This window comes from Acomys minous, assembly GCF_964271855.1.
Source record: "Acomys minous genome assembly, chromosome: 13".
Lineage (NCBI taxonomy): Eukaryota > Metazoa > Chordata > Mammalia > Rodentia > Muridae > Acomys > Acomys minous.
In genome coordinates, this window is record NC_140495.1 from 79,419,012 (window position 1) to 79,434,178 (window position 15,167).

Sequence of the window (15,167 nt, forward strand, 5' to 3'; positions counted from 1 at the left end):
AGCACTGGTAGACTCTCAGTAGCACCTGCCTTTTTCTGATCCACTGAGACCTAATATTAGTCAAAATATTCTACATATGGTTGTCCAACAAGACACATGTTCCAACGCTTCACTAGCTGCAAATTACCTAATAGTACTCAGCGTTTTTCCCACATGCTTTCAAATGCCACCAAAAACTCTAATAGTAAAATACTGTTATGCCACTATACTAAATTAAGGTTAAAAAAAAACAAAAGTTCAATTATCAAAATCCCTAAGGAACAAAGCTTAAATTCAATCATGAACTCAAGAATATCCAATAAACTACAATGCAGCTCCACGAGAGTTTTCACTGTTCTCATTATTCAGTGCCACCACAGAGACTCGAGGCTCTACATTTGCCAACAAAGCAGAGAAATCAATCTTTAGAGAAAAGATAGACTAGATGAGCACCACTAAAGGTCACACGTACCCTTGTAAAACAAGTAACATAAACTTACTAGACTTTAAAGTAAAGTTACTAAAGGGTTTTGATCACTAAGGATTATGATAGAGGAAAATGAAATAATTTTATTAATACCCACTAAAATGGTATTATAGAACAGTGTTCAAACTTTGACCCCACTGACATTTTGAGTTGATTCATTGTTTGTTGCCAGACCATCCTTTAGACTGTAGGATGCTTGGTGTCCTGCCTGGCCTCTGCTTATTAGACATCTGTACTATTTTCTACTAACAGCAATAAAAATGTTCCCACATATTGCCCAGTGCAAAAATAACTCTTGTTCAAGATATGTTAGAAGACAGGCATGGTGGCCCACACTTAAACTGTAAGCACTGCCTCCTCGGTCATAGACCTAGGGGAGGAGAACAGGGTGAAAACGGGAGGGAGGGAGGAATGGGAGGATACAAATGATGGGATAACAATTGAGTTGTAATCTGAATAAATTAATTAAATTTTAAAAATGAGAAAATAAGTAACATAAGCACTAGGGAGGCTAAAGCAGGAGTATTACAATATCAAGTTCTCCCTCTCTCTCTCTCTCTCTCTCTCTCTCTCTCTCTCTCTCTCTCTCTTTCTCTCTCTCTCTGTGTGTGTGTGTGTGTGTGTGTGTGTGTGTGTGTGTGTGTGTCTGGGTGTGTGTGTGTCTATGTGTCTGGGTGTGTGTGTGTCTGGGTGTGTGTGTGTCTGGGTGTGTGTATGTGTGAACAAACAAAACCTCAGAAATTCCCTCATTAAAAAACTGAGATGAAGGAAAGAAATAATAAAGGAAAGACAGAAGACATTGTATAGTGTGTATGTGCATGTATGTGTGTGCGTGTGTGTGTGTGTGTGTGTGTGTGTGTGTGTGTGTGTGTGTGTTTCTGGGACCTTGCACAAGCAATGCTAGTACTCTACCACTTACCACACTCTAAACCATGATTTGAATATTAAACATACTAAAGTGAAATAAATATTAACTAACTCTTTAAAATAAATAAGTTAATATTTTAATTAAAAGTCTGTTTTTATTAACAGTATTTTATATTATCTTAAGTAAAATGGTTATACATTAAAATGTATTGTATGGTCTAATTTTGTTTTTTCTGTGCTTATTTACACAAAACAATACAACTTTAAAAATATCAAGGTGTCACAGTGTTTGTCAGCCTGGGGTAAGATATAGATCATATTTGCCTTCATTACAGTATATTCTAGTCTTTCCATATTTGTTAACAAATGTTTCTTTTGTGGTATATTGTAACAGTTTTAAAATTCCAGAAATCTGTTTACTTTAAAATCTACACTAAGAAAAAGGGAGACTATTGGGTCTGACTCTGGATAAGTTCAAAGGGGAAATTTTTAATGACAAATTTAGATTACTAACTGGCAATCCTTTTTAAAGTCAGTTAAATTAGTATACAAAGTAATGTGTTTCATTACAGCATTTTCATTGCTGTGTTCATGTTAGTCCTCACCCCCCCCCCAACTCTCCCTTCTGACAGGCCCCTTCCTCCTCTGCCTAACTGTTCTCCTGGTTTCAGAGTGCATGGATCCTATTACCCGGCAAGCTGTCCATCACCAAATGAGACTATGTAGTGCATATACACAGTGTAATTTTATTTAGCAGATCATTAATCTTAATTGCATGTTCCTCTGTGGTCTGAAGACCTCTGAGCTGAAAAGGTACTACAATAAACTCCTTCTTGGAGCTGTGGTGCCTTTGCATGGCATAGTCAAAGGAAATAAATAATTCATCTAGAGAATCCTTCCACATCTCAGGCTCCAAAACACAAGTTTCTTCCCATCAAATAAACAAAAGAAAGGTTATAAATTTTAAAAAGTTATATACTGTAAAAGTGTGTCAATCACTTGGGAATAGGCCCACCATGGAGAGGCCACGGGCATTCAGGTGATCTAGAGTGTCAGCCAAAAAGCCATTTTGGGATAATGTAAGGAGAAGGCAGAAGCATCCTGCTTACTACAGTGCTGGGAGACTTAGCCACCATACCCAAGAATTAAAACACTATTAAAAAAAAAGTGATCTGAACTCTGGTGCCCCATATTTGACCACATCCCCTGGATGGGGAGACCTGGTGGCACTCAGAGGAAGGATAACAGGTCACCAAGAAGAGACTTGATACCCTATAAGCATATACAAGGAGAGGAAGTCCCCCTCAGTCACAGCCATAGGGGAGTAAGGGGAAAATGGGAGGGAGGGAGGAATGGGAGGATACAAGGGATGGGATAACCATTGAGATGTAATATAAATAAATTAATAAAATATAAAAAATAAGTGATCAGCAACTTGGAGACCTAAGATGCTTGGAGAAATGAAGTTAACAGTTTAAAAGAAAAAGATAAAACTGGAGGAAAGTTGCTGGATCTCAAAGACAGAAATCATCAAAAAAGAAAAGAAGAGAAGAGAAGAGAAAAGAAAAGAAAAGAAAAGAAAAGAAAAGAAAAAGCTAGAATCTTGGAAAACCAACTAAGAAATTCAGTGTTCTTTAAATGAGAGCTTCTGTAAGAGAAATGAAAGGATATGGAGAGGCAATTAAAAAAATAGTGAGTTTTTTTCCCAAGTACAATTATATCCTTCATTATATCCTTGAGCCTGTTAAGCAAGCTGAGACTGCACACTTAAAGGCAAAATAGTGGATTATTAACTGAATGTGATAAAGCTGGCTTGACAGGCGATTTCACAAAAGCAACGGAGAACAGTGGAAGGCAATGGAGAAGCAACACCAAAATATCAGGAACAATAACTGTCCGTCAAGTATTTTATTCAAAACAAACATTCAGTAGGAAGCACAAATTTTAAAACTGAGAAAAATCTGAAGCAGTTCTTTTGCTGAAAGAATTAATTTAAAATATAGTTTAGGGGCAGGAGAGATGGCTCAGCTATTAGGAGCACTTCCTGCTTTTCCGGAGGACCTGGGTTCAGTTCCCTGAACCTGTATTACGTGGCTCACAGCCATCTGTAACTCTAGCTCCAAGGAATCCAATGCCTCTAGCCTCTGACATTCTCTGACAACTGCATTCACATGTATATTTCCACATGTGGACACACCTCCACACAATTAAAATTAATGAAAATAAATCTTTTTGTAGATATATAGATAGATGATAAAGATGGACAGACAGATAATAGATAGATAGTAGATAGACAGATGATAGATAGATAGATAGATAGATAGATAGATAGATAGATAGATGATAGAAATTTTCATTTAAACTATATGTACGTTTAGATACAGAATTGCATATACTATAGTTACTTGGGGTAGATATTTAATAGTATGCTTCCATATTAATTTTCTGAGTAGAATACACTGATTGGCTAGCCAATACCAAACAGTCAGCCCTAAAAAAAATATACACACGTAACATTATACAGGCTGAGCAGATTGTACTTGTGTGTGGGTCTGTATTTCTGAATCCGTTCACCATGAGCGCACGTGAGTGGGCACCTTCATTCCGTTCCTCTCTTCACACTACATCATTACTTCGCTTCAGATTTCATGGACATTCATTAAAAACCCCCATTTTGTAGAAAGACAGTGACAAAGTCTTTGGCAATCACACTAAAGACTTTTCAGAATGAAACCATGACCTCAAAAGGCTGCTAAAACTACCTACATCAGACTGATTCTCAAATCAGACAGCATTTCAGTCTTTTTTCTAGTTAATAATTAGTATCTTTGTTGTTTTAATTTGTATTCCCAGTGTTACCAGAATATCTGGTGTTTAACAAACATTTAATCAGATCAAATTGGTGAAATAAATAGGCCATTGCTTCTCCGAGTCTCATTTCTGCCTCTGGTTGAATAAGAAGATTTAAACACAACAGCGTCTGGATTCTGGCCCATGACCACATGATGTCTGACAAGTTTGGATAAAACAAAACTCAGGAGGAATGAGTTCCACACTGGAAATGAGGGATCCACCAGGCCATTTCATCAGGACACTGGGTTTGAGTAGTCCATGTTGTAGGGACATTGCTCCATATTCAGCATCTCAGGCTGGACACAGACTCTCCAGTTTCAGCTGAATCCGGGAATGGCTGCTGTCTCCTCAGCGTTCAAGTTGAAGTTAATGACCTGAAATCTCACATGTGAGTGCTGGTGTCACAAATTCCCCTGTATGTAGAACTGAATCAGAGCCTAGCCTGAGGTTTTCCAGTGCTTTGCAATGATCTATATAATCTTGAGTTTTTTGCAGTTGTGAAGGGTCCTCCCTGGCTTGGACCAGGATCTATCTGAAAAGCCCAGGAGACTGCAGGCCCTGAAGATGATGCCCTTGGGTTTGAGTACTAGGTCAGTTTGTCCTGGACTCGACCTGATGGATCATTCATGTTCAGTCCAGACTTACTTAAGAGACTTTCAACATACAAGGGGTTGAAGTAGGAGACACCCAGGGCTTTCCCTATTCCCCACACACCAGTTCTTCCATGACTCTCAGGAATCCACAAATGTTATCTTGCTGGTGAGAACACTGCTTTCATCATCCTTGAGGAAGAATACCTTCCTATAGCAGCAGATAGGAAAGACATTCAGACACCGTCAGATCCACGTGCCTGCCTCCATCAACTTCCTCTTTTAAAATGTGGGCCACAGCTTGAAAACAATGAAGAGGTCCTCCCAACCTTCCAATCTGCTTCTGAACTATCTCTCGGATGGATTCCCACGCCTCATGCTCTGCCACTACACATAAGCACTGTCAGTCTGGTAGTACCAGCATCAATGGCTGGCCATCGTTACCGCTCCCTGACTCTGCCTAAAGGAGACTTCCAGGGGCTTAGGACCACAGTGAGCATCTTGGCTTTGGTACTGAGCTCCAGAAAGGTGGCTATGCTTGCTTCAGTCATCATTATGATTGAGTAGATAGATGTCTTCACATTTTTTTTTTAGTTTTAGAAAAGCAAATAATCCAGTTGGAATATTGGGTTAAAAGTAAGTCCCTATAGTAGGGCCAGAAGTTCACTTAAAACAAACGCTCCCAAAGCTAAGTGAAATGCTGCTTTTGTGTGTATGTACACTGTGCCTAGAGAAATTGTCAGAGAGTCATTCAGTTTTCTGGGAGCTTTGATTTAAATCTGCATTTATGAAGTGACAATCATCTCTGTATGATTAACATTATGTGGAGATTGTGTCCTTTCACAATGGCCAAACAACTCATCCCTCACATCTATACACATCTTTTCTAATATGAGTAAGCAAAAGCTCAGTAAGCTTTCTCCAAAGGCCTTTTTCTTTCCTTTAACTCCTCAAAGAAATACAGACATAGTTGTTTTTATTAGGTAAAAGAGATATTAAGGATTTCCCCCATATTTGCAACTCACTGAAATCGCAACAACTCATTTCACTATCTAATAATGTTCACTGCTATGACTTCAATAAATGGAAAACAACTAATACATCTTTAAAATATAACAGTACTTTTCCATGAATGAAATCCTTAAAACATATTTCTTATTCTTGACATTTTTTAAGTGGGAGGGAAGAGGAGGAATGAAATTGTTTGCATGGCAACTTACAGGAGTAGAAGAAGGCATTTGACTAGTACTTACAGAAGCCTAATATGCCTTCCGTGCTTATTCTTTCATCTCTTTCTTCTTTGATTTAAAGTCAGACTAGTTCCTAAGAACACAGCAAGTGTGTGGCCAATAAATTATTCCGCAGGTGACAGAAATTGTCTAAAGTCTATAAAAGTCTCTCTACAGGTGCTAGACACATACACACAGCAAGTCAGCCAGGAAAAGAAGAGAGCAACTATGACAGGAATCAATGGCTAGGGGCATGGTGTATAGTTAAGATTAATTAGTTTAAGAATTCTTGCCTGTCATGCTTTTGCATGAGTTTGAGGTAGTAAAAGGAGAAATGTCTTCTTCTGAGCATCAAGATGAAAAGTGAGAATGGAATTTGAAGTCCTCAGATGTTGACCATGTGGATGAAGCTCTTCTGAGAATCAAATTTGATAGAGCAATTAGAGGATAAAATATAAGAAAAGAAACCAATCAGAATAAAGGCACCTTATACTAGGCCTGATTCCAGAGCACCTGTGACTTCACTAGCCAGGCACAAAACAGAAGAATCAGAGGCCACTTTCGCCATGGTCCCCCTGAAACAGGACATGGGAAATGGCTACATTTGATCCAAGCACGGCTCACTGGAAGTCTTAACATCTAGATAGATTAGCAATTATGCTTCTCTTTAAGGTATTTGGACAGTAGACTGCACAATGAGGCAATCCCAAGGTGTAAAGAAGAGTGGGACACAGAAGGATTCCTATCCTTCTGGACCCCTGGCCCACCTATCTGGGAAAAGTTGATACTGATAAGCCCTCAACTACAGCCACCTTAGCCTCCCATTCAGAGTCTGCCTGCCAATGCCATGTGCAACAGAGGTCAGCGACAAGAACTGCTCACCACTGAAATTCCTAACCCAATGTCTTCTCGTCTACAGGAACCCCACTCTTGTCTCCCTTAGCCCTCAGCCACTTTCACCCTTTTTCTCTCTCTCTTTCCATATTCCTTCCCTTCCCTCTCACCCCAAACATCCATTTTGCAGCTCCATTTAGCCATCCAGTCTTTAGCCATCCCAAAGAAATTCAACCACACAGTTTTCTTCTTTGCTAGTTTCTCTCCCTGGGTTCTACATCATCTATGACAGAACACTTAATGCAGTTTTCTGAACCTTGCCACCACTGACAGTTTGTGCCAGATACTTATTTTGTGGGGACTGCCCTGTGCAAGACAGAGTGTTTAGCAACATTCCTGACCTCTGTCCACCAGATGCCAGTAATATTGCATTAATCCCCCGGTTGTGATGCCAAAACTGCCTCTAGTCATCACCAAACCCCAGGGGGTGCTGAAATTATGTTATAAATTTCTGTTCTATAAATATTGTGGTGATTCTTGTGGTCATTCCAAAGATGAGGAAATAGTTTCAGAGAGGTTCAATAAGGTGGCCCAAGGCATGAAATTCATCTATGGGCAATTTTTTATCATGAAAGAGCTTTGGATATAGGTCTGTTTGACGTTGGAGCCCCGAGTGCTCCCACCATACTTGCACAACTCTTAAGAATATCACCCTCACTGCAATATGGACAGTATTGATTGGAAGAGGCGGGAAGGGGATACAAGCAAGGCCATGTGAGTGACTACTTCAGAACTAAATAGGATTAAGTGATGGACTGCATATAGCCAGGGAGAATGGGAGGTACTGAAACAGCTTTGAGGCTTCTGGCATAAGCCATGAAGCAGATGACAGCCCCATCCATTGACGCTGGGAAAAGAGCCAGGCTTGAGAAGGAAGGTCAGATCATGTCAATGAAAGTGGTTTCTATTTATATCACGACAATCTGTCAACAATGCTAGCATGAAATAATAAAAATAGACCCAAATAAGTCAAAACTGCAAATCTGTAATGAAAAGTAGACCCCATCCACTCCCAGGAGCTTTGAGAGTTACCATCAAGACTTACAATGAATTAAATAGCACTATGGATGCTATCCTTTAACATTTAGGAAAACAATGTTTGGACTTAGGTAGATCTGAAAAGACCTGTATTTTCAGGAACTCCTCGGAAGTAGGACACAACGTTAAAGCAGTTTTAGCAGCTACATCTTATTTAATCTTATAAAGGACAGTAATTTTTCCAAAGCTAAAATGTTTTTCTAAAGTAAGAATGATTGACAGGGTTTTGCACTCCATCTGTTACTTACATGCACAAGGCAGGTGAAGCTACTCAGAGTGTGTTGCCTTGGTAACAGAAGACGTAATAGGAGCTAAAGGTGTGTATAATTTTCAAGATTGCTAAAAGAATTGATAACTACATAATAGACTTGTTATCTTATTAATCCAGTGGCTTTTAAGAAACTGCCAAATTTCTGCCAAGATTATGGTTCATCAGGCCCCTTTCTACCACCACCAATTCCCACCAAATACAAAATCAGAGCAACCAAACTTCGGACTTAAACACAAACCCTTGACGCTATGCGCTCATTTGCTCTGAGATAACTTCATGATCAGAGCTAGCTGGTCACACTAATTGTAATAGGAAGAAAAGTTCATAGGCATGTAATCCAGTAGGTCATAACATGAACTACTTGGGAGATTATTTATGTAATTTAAAATCCAAAATCTGCAATGCATACATCCAGAAACTCATCTGAAAAAAGACACAGTGTTAAAGTTCTTTTTACCAGTTGCATGCTACTTAATCCTTCTATAGGGTAGAAGTTTTCCAAAGCTAAAGTCTCATAGTTTCCCTGAGGTGAGAATGATTGACAGGATTCTGCACTGCAGATGGCTGAGCAGATGCACACATAGGTATGAGAGCTCACTGCAGACAACTTGACCAATCAGGGAGGAGCTAAGAAATGCACGCTGAAGCAATTATGGGTTATCTCCAGGGAGATCAAAAATCCAACATGGAGAGAAACTTTCTATTTTAAACTACTTGGGAATGAAGAATTCAACCATCCTTCAGCTAAATCAGGTCTTGTCTGCGCCTGCAACCAATGCCCCCCAACTCTGTGAGTTGCAGGGTTTGAAGAAATACTGTGTAGGCGCAATGTTAGGGATTAAACACAAGTGAATAGAGACAAACAGGTCTGTTGTTGATGCCTTCTCTGCCTGTGACGATGTAGCCAATTATGTAATCCATTTAAGGTGCAGGTGACCCATGGAGAATGCAATGTAATCCTGACCACTTTGCTGGAGTCACATAAATTTGAGGTGTAAGCATGGATAGTACTAAGCACTGGGTTTGGTGTATATAAAAAACTAAAAGACCACTATTGATTCTCAATATTGCACACATCAGTGACTTGCAAATCATGACACAGAACACCTCATTGTTTCTCTGGATCATAAGTAATAAGGCACAGCATAATAAACTTTGAAAATTGCTACCAAAACAGACTGTGCATCTTGATTATTTTCAAGTTAAAACAACCAACAGCAAGAACTGTATTTCTTTTAACATACCTGACTTGTACTTTTTAAAGATTTATTTATTTATTTATTTATTTATTTATTTACTTACTTACTTACTTACTTATTTATTATGGATACATTGCTCTGCCCAAATATACACCTGAAGGCCAGAAGAGGGCATCAGATCACATTATAGATGGTTGTGAGCCACCATGTGGTTGCTAGGAATTAAACTCAGGACCTCTGGAAGACTAGTCAGTGCTCTTAACCTCTGAGCCATCTCTCCAGGCCTCTGACTTATATTTTTAAATGATAAATTGTGTACCTTCAGGTTATCATACATACTTTAATATTTAATTTCATAATCTTGTATCCTAGGAAGATATGGCATCTTAATCCTATATTCCTTCATGAAGTCTCTGCCCAGTCCAAGTGTCTGTGGAGTGCTCAGCTACAAGTGAGACATTTATATTATACCCACTCCATCCCCACAAAGCTCAGGGACTAGGGCAGAATATGATCCATAGGTCAGGGAGGACCAGATCAAAGCACTGTCTCTTGGACTCACACCAGCTGTGGTTGCCTGCACAAGACCTGCACAAGGTTAAATCAGTCAACGTTCCAGTGTGACGGAGACAGGGGCTCATGAGTTTTCACTTCTAGCCGAGGAGTTATCAACAGTTCATGGCTTTTGGTAGAGGGGAGTTATTTTTAAGGGTGTCTCCCCTTACAGGTTGCCCACTGTAGGGAACAAATGAAGTCCTGAGTGAACGTGTATTCTTTGACACGGGCATGGCCATGACAAGGACCCCAGTGATTTACATCCATGGGACTAGCAAAGACTTTTCCAAGTGAGGCTCAGAAGGATGGCAAAGCCTTCCTCTGGTATGAGTGCAAGTGTTGATAGTGAGCGCAGGAAATGTACGTCAGCTTTCTCCCTCCACCAGAGGTTTATGGCTTGAAGACTATTCTCCTATAGTCCACTCCTACAGAGATTAGCTAAACCTGTTTCCTTGTCCAGCTGTCTGCTATAAGCCCAGCCTCCTTGTTCAGCTGTATATAATAACACACTAAGCTTGTTGGGTGCTCCTTCATCTGAGAACTGAGACAATCCAATCCCAATTTGTCTGAACCCTTGTCTGCTTGTCTTTCCTTTCTTCATTCTCTCATTACCTCTAGTCAGGGCTCCGCGACCCAAGCCATGCAAGGTTATGGCGGCACATTCCCTAGAGGATGACCCACACCCATGTGTACAAATGAAGCACAAATTGGACTTTGTGAGTTAGTTTTAAAAATGGAGGAAATGAACTTGGGAGGAGGTGGGGATGGGGTGGATCGGTGAGAAATTAGAAGGAGGAGTGAGAAGGGAATATAATCAAAATGTATTGTCTGCATTATGAAATTGCCAAAGAATTAATGAAATGCATATTTTAAAAGGAATGCAGATTAAAACTACTTTAAGATACCACACCACCACAGTCAAAATGGCTATCATCAGTATATCTGGCAATAAACGTTGCAGAAGGTGTGGAGAGAGAAAGACTTTTATCCATTGATACTGGGAGTGCAAATTAATACAGCCATTATGTCAATCAGTTTAGAGTTTCCTTTAAAGATTAAAATAGAACTATCATGTGACCCTCTCTACCACTCTTGAGCATATATCCAAAGAGCTACTTGTCCTACCACAAAGATACTCATATGCCTATGTATTAATCATTGTTCTACTTTTGATAGCAATGGAATGGGAAAAAAACTGAATGCTCATCAAGAGATGAGCAGATAATGACAATGTGGCACACATACAAGATGGAATATTATTTAGCTGTTAAGAAAAAAAGAAATCGGAGACGATCCAAGATGGCGGCGAGCAGTGTGGACCGTGTTTGAAAGCTCCAGTGAACAATTCAGGAAATTGCGCAGATTTCTGAGCCAGGAACACCAGGGTCCCCACACCACGGCAGCAGAGGTGCTCCGCGGTTCGGAGGGACCAGGGTGCGGAGGACCTGCTTGCCCCTGCACACAGGAGGAGCGTGGACTTTCTCGTATCAGAGCAGCAGCGGCAGAGACGGCGGTGCCACCAGCGGCTCCAGCGGCTCCAGCGGCTCCAGTGGCGGTGGCTGAGGTATGCAGCTCAGAGCCTTCCAGTGGAGGTGATTGGTGTGGTGGACGGTGGGAGTTGCTGCGGGAGAGGGGACTCTGGACGGGATTTGGGTTGCGTGGTGCCGTGAGACCCAGGCTGAACTCAGGGAACGGTTGGGCCCCAGAGTCCTGGGTTTGCTCAGTGGGCGGTGCCGTGGAGAAGCAGGCTCAGCTCAGCAAGCAATTTTGCCCGAGGCACAGCTCCCCTGCTGTGACACAGGCTAGGCTCCAGCTCAGCGTGGGCCCCGCAGTTTTCCTGCTGTGACACAGACTGGGCGGGCGCTCACTTCCACCCTGGGTGCTTGCTCAGCGCAGTCACAGTTTTCCTGCTGTGGTGCAGGCTGGGCGGAGAGCTCAGTTCCACCCTAGGTGCTTGCTCAGCTCAGTCGCAGTTTGCCTGCTGTGGTGCAGGCTGGGCGGAGAGCTCAGTTCCACCCTAGGTGCTTGCTCAGCTCAGTCGCAGTTTGCCTGCTGTGGCAGATGGTTCAGGCCATGAGAAACTAGCTGAGCTCGACGCGTGGTTCGGGCCCAGTATCCCTGGCTGGACTTGGCAGGGGACCCAAAAGGCTGTGGATACCTTGGCCTGATCCAATGCTCATTAAGAGACCCAGAACAATTGCAGGACCCACAGCAAAGAGGAGCTGAGGAACTCTGGCTGTGAGAGCCCAAAACGACAGGGCTAACCTCCTAACATCCACACCAGTGAAGTAGCAGGGCTTACAGCCTACGGAAATTGTGAGAAAACAAGTGAATCTATCATCAGACTCCCTCCACTCAACTCTGGAAGTTACCCAACAAAAACAGAGATGGCAAGATGTCTAAGGGACAGCATAAAAGCATACGCAAAAAAAACCCAAAACAACATGGCGTCTCCAGTTCCAAGCTATCCCAAAGAAAACAACCCGGAGAACTCAAATACAATGTAAACACAAGAACATGACCACAAATCCTTGGTAATGAGGATGTTAATGGAGGAAACAATTAAAATTCGAAATCAGATGCAGGAAGATGCAGCGAAGCAAGTGCGAGACATAAAAGAAGCACATAGAGTGGAACTGGAAATTTTTCAGGAAAATGTAAACAACCAGATGAAAGAAATAAAAAAATCTGTTCAAGATATGAAGATGAAAATGGATTCAATGATAAACACACAGACAGAAGAAAAACGAGAACGTGAGGCCTCAGAGAAGAAGGCGAATGACACAGTGCTGAGCTTTTCTAACAGAATCCAAGAGATGGAAGAAAGAATCTCAAGTCGAGAAGATACAATCACAGATCTTGAAGCAACCATTAAAGAAAATGCCAAATCTGGAAAACTCCTGACACAAAACATCCAAGAAATTAAGGACACCATGAAAAGAAGAAATCTGAGGATAATAGGCATTGAAGAAAGAGAAGATATCAGACTCCAAGGCCCAGAAACTATTCTCAACAAAATCATAGAAGAAAATTTCCCCAATCTAAAGAAAGAGATGCCTATAAACATACAAGAGGCATACAGAACACCAAATTGAATTGACCAGAAAAGAAAAACTGCCCGTCATATAATAATCAAAACACAAAACATACAGAACAAAGAAAAAATATTAAAAGCTGCAAGGGAAAAGGGCCAATTTAATGGCAAACCTATCAGAATCACACCCGACTTGTCAGCAGAGACCATCAAAGCCAGAAGGGCCTGGACAGAGATCCTGCAAACCCTAAGAGACCACAGATGCCAGGCCAGACTACTTTACCCAGCAAAACTATCAATAAACATTGATGGAGAAAACAAAATATTTCATGACAAAACCAAATTCAAACAGTACCTATCCACAAATCCAGCTTTACAGAAGGTACTAGAAGGAAAACTCCATCCCAAAGGGTCAAGCTACAACCAAAACTACTCAGGAAATAGATAACTATACCATGGCAAAAACACAACTACACAAACAGTCGACTGGAACCAACATCAAAATTAAGACTCTTAATAGTAACTGGTCATTAATATCTCTCAACATCAATGGTCTCAATTCTCCAATAAAAAGACACAGACTAACTGAATGGGTGCATAAACAGGATCCAACATTCTTCTGCATTCAAGAAACACATCTCACCCATAATGATAGGCATTACCTCAGGATAAAAGGTTGGAAAAAATATTCCAAGCAAATGGTCACAAGAAGCAAGCAGGCGTAGCCATTTTAATATCGAACAAAATAGACTTTCAACCAAGATTAATCAAAAGGGATGAGGATGGACACTTCATACTCATCAAAGGTAAAGTCAATCAAGATGACATCACAATCCTGAACATCTATGCCCCCAATACAAGGGCACCCACATTTGTAAAAGATCTGCTAAAAAGACTTAGACCACACATCGATCCCCACACAATAATAGTGGGAGACTTCAACACCCCACTCTCTCTGAAGGACAAGTCATTGAAACAGAAACTAAGCCAAGAAATAACATCTTTAACCAATGCCATGGGTCAAATGGATCTAACAGATATCTATAGAATCTTTCACCCAAACAAGAAAGAATATACCTTCTTCTCTGCACCCCATGGAACCTTCTCCAAAATTGATCACATCGTAGTTCACAAAGAAAGCCTCAACAGATACAAGAGGATTGAAATAATACCTTGTATCCTATCAGATCATCATGGGCTTAGGCTGCAATTCAACAACAACAGAAATAACAAAAAGCCTACACGTATGTGGAAACTAAACAACTCTCTACTAAATGACACCTGGGTCAGGAAAGAAATAAAGAAAGAAATAAAGGAGTTTCTGAAATTCAATGAAAATGAAGGAACAACATACCCAAATTTGTGGGATACATTGAAAGCAGTGCTAAGAGGAAAATTCATAGCACTAATTGCCTTTAAAAAGAAATTGGAAGCATCGCACATAAACACCTTAACGACACAACTAGAAGCCCTAGAAAAAAAAGAAGCAGAAACACCCAAAAGGAGTAGACGTCTGGAAATAAACAAACTCAGGGGTGAAATTAACAAATTAGAAACTAAGAAAACAGTCCAAAAAATCAACAAAACCAAGAGCTGGTTCTTTGAGAAAGTCAACAAGATAGACAGACCATTAGCCAAACTAACTAAAAGGCAGAGAGACAGTATTGAAATCAACAAAATCAGAAATGAAAAGGGAGACATAACAACAGACACTGAAGAAATACAAAGAATCATAAGAGCCTACTTTGAAGGCATATATGCCACAAAATTTGAAAATCTAAGGGAAATGGACGATTTTCTTGATCAATTTCACTTGCCAAAGTTGAGTGAAGAACAGATAAACAAGCTAAATAGCCCTATTTCCCCTACAGAAATTGAAGTAATCATTGATAGTCTCCCAACCAAAAAAGGCCCAGGGCCAGATGGCTTCAGTGCAGAATTCTACCAGACCTTCAAGGGTGAGCTAATACCGATACTCTTCAAGCTACTCCAAAAGATAGAAAGGGATGGAACATTACCAAACTCATTCTATGAGGCCATAGTCTCATTGATACCTAAACCTAACAAAGACTCAACAAAGAAAGAGAATTTCAGACCAATTTCTCTGATGAACATCGATGCAAAAATACTAAATAAAATACTTGCAAAACAAATACAAGAGCACATCAAAG